At 36.7% G+C, this 3,027-nt stretch overlaps 1 pseudogene; it reads left to right on the top strand.

The window, feature by feature from the left end:
• The first annotated feature begins 1,273 nt into the window (after window positions 1-1,273).
• Window positions 1,274-2,216, top strand: LOC122731496 (annotated as a pseudogene).
• The last annotated feature ends 811 nt before the right edge of the window (window positions 2,217-3,027 follow it).

Raw genomic sequence — 3,027 nt, 5'->3', positions numbered from 1 at the left:
ATCTTTGTGATATCTTGGAAATAGATTTCCTTCAGTGCCTTTACAACAGTATTGCCTCCCACACTGATTTCTTATGCCTACATTTACTCACATCCAGCTGTTTTTTCCAACTTCATTTTCCTAAGTGCCATTTCTTATTCCTCATATGGCACAGGTGGTGGTCTAAAACCTTGTTTCTACTCTCATCAATATGAGAGTATCTCACTATAGAATTATCCACAAAACCTGTTCCATGATTTGCAATTAGCAAACAATAAACACAACAGGATCTTGTATTCTCTCTACCTTTCAATCAATTTTATGACTGTGAAGATGTGATCTGCTGTAGAAAATTGTCTTCAAATGTCTGCCTGTTAACTTCCCAACATAAATGTTTGTATGCTTTGCAGGTGTACTGTCAATATACATTTCCCTAATGTCTGTTTACCAAATGCATTGTTTAACCAGGTCTGCAAAGAACAAAACAAATATAATGATTGGCATTTATCTAGAGTAGATGTCCTGGAATGGATACTTTTAAATTGACCTTTATTTTTTCTGGATTGGACTTTCTGTGTTGCCTAAGTTCAATGGATAATATTCCATCTCCCCATTTGCTTTGGGCTATGTGTGTGAATATGAGCAAACTGAAGGATGGTGTCCAGATCTCTGTGATCCATATCTATGGTTGTGTGTGAGTTTCGGCGGTCTCAGCTGTTCAATCAGTTGGATTCCTTATGGCCTATCTCTGTGGATGAACCTTTGTAATATGGGCACATCAAACCTGCTGTTAAGATGATGTTAACAAAACTTATAACATATTAAACTTAACAAATGTTTCAAATGTGAACTAAATTTTCTGTGGTGATAGATGCCTAGGCTTTTTCTGAGCAACCTGGTGCCAGGTCATTTATAATCTCTTACATCACAACCCCATCTCTTCCTATTGAAATCCTACTTATTCTAAGGCCTGGTTCAAATAACTCCCACTCCAGGAAGGCATTTCTGACTTCCTTGTGTATTTTCAGAGCATGTTACTTGCATGAACCACTTTCTTATATATTTACTGTATTATATTTTGTATAATGTTTATTTATTGATGTATCTGATATCCCCTCCTGTGTCTTATTCATTTTTCTATTGCATTTGTATTGTTGTCCATCATAGGGTTGTAAAAATATTAGGTTGGTAAGAAATATGTATTCAATAGAAGAGAAGAAATACTCAAATTTTAGTTTTTGATTTCATTCTAATTACCTTTTTTTTTGTCTTAACAGGCATCATTTGAGAACAGATGACTGGCAAAAACTATACCACTGTGACAGAGTTCTTTATTTTAGGGTTAACAGATGACCCAACACTTCGGGTTGTCTTCTTTGTGGTATTTTTAGGGATCTATATTGTCATTTTACTTGGCAATCTCAGCATCATAATATTGATCCAAAAAAGCTCTCAACTTCACACTCCAATGTACCTTTTCCTCAGCCACTTGGCTTTTGTGGATATTGGCTTTTCCTCATCCGTTATGCCTGTGATGCTCATGAACTTCCTTAGGGACATAACCTCAATACCTTTGCAAGGCTGTGTGGCCCAACTTTGTTCTGTAGTCACCTTTGGGACAGCTGAATCCTTCCTGCTGGCTGTGATGGCCTATGATCGGTATATAGCCATCTGTAGCCCCCTGCTCTATTCCACCAACATGTCTACTAGGGTCTGTACTTTGTTAATCATCACATCCTACCTGGGTGGTTGTGTGAATGCTTGGACCTTTACTGGTTGCTTATTGAATTTATCTTTTTGTGGACCTAATAAAATCAATCGCTTCTTTTGTGACTACTCACCTTTGCTGAAACTTTCTTGTTCCCATGTTCCTCTTGTTGAAATTCTTCCCTCTTTCTCTTCAGGAGATTGTAATAATTGTAATAACAGTTTTAATCATAACTATCTCTTATATATACATCCTTTTCTCAGTCCTGAAGATACGCTCCATTGAGGGGAGAGCCAAAGCTTTCTCCACATGTACCTCCCACCTTACTGCTGTTACATTGTTCTTTGGGACCCTTACATTCATTTATGTGATGCCCAAGTCAATCTATTCAACTGATCAGAACAAAGTGGTGTCTGTTTTCTACACTCTAATAATCCCCATGTTGAACCCCCTGATCTACAGTCTGAGGAACAAGGAAGTGAAGGGGGCCATGAAAAAACTGATGGGCACAAAACACTTATTTTTATAAATTCAATTCAGTTCAACAATAAGCACCGCCTACATTGAGGACATTATGTTGGTGATATAAAGAAAAAAAAAATAGACCCTGGCCATGAGCAGCTTACATTCTACTCTAATAGTTAGGTCTGAGTAGTGCTAATAAATGAGCTTGAGAAACTTTATATAGTCATTGTTATTGAATTAAATTGGTGAATTTAAGTGTGCTGAAAATAAAGTGAATTTGATGTTGTTTGGTTTGATTGGTAGTTTGAAGGAAATCCAGTTTTTTGTCATCAATTTCAATGATTATGTGGTAATCCTATTCCTGCATGGTGAACCCTCCACTTTTCAAGTGCAGCCTTCATTAGGAATATTTCTGTCTTCCATTTGATGTATAGTTCTTTCTTGTTATGATGTGCATTCAGAAGAAGGATGCACAAAGTCGGTACATGGAAAAAGGCAGTCGAATGCTATGGGATTCATGGAACACCATGCCTCTCTTACTATAATCTAAATCTGCTTTAGTTTTTTCCATTGTCACCCAGCCAACTCATATTGTCTAAATCCTCAGCTTTTTCTTACATGTGCTATTGTTTAGCCATATTTCTCTCATTTTGTACTTGATAAGTTGATTTTTTTTAACTGAGAGAGAATGGAACCCAGTGAATTATTGGATACATTAGCATCCATAATGAATTTGCTTGTGAGACTTTGGGTAGATCAAGATGTAGGTCAAGGTAAAATGAAGTATAAACTCTTTGAAAGTTCTTTCTGCCTCTAGTTTCCAGTGGAATGACTCATGATATTTAACCCAGTCAATGGGAGGAGCTATTAAATTG

Source organism: Dromiciops gliroides, chromosome 6 (assembly GCF_019393635.1).
Source record: "Dromiciops gliroides isolate mDroGli1 chromosome 6, mDroGli1.pri, whole genome shotgun sequence".
Taxonomy (NCBI): domain Eukaryota; kingdom Metazoa; phylum Chordata; class Mammalia; order Microbiotheria; family Microbiotheriidae; genus Dromiciops; species Dromiciops gliroides.
Note: the sequence above shows the minus strand (reverse complement) of the source record. Positions and strands in the feature narration are given on the sequence as shown.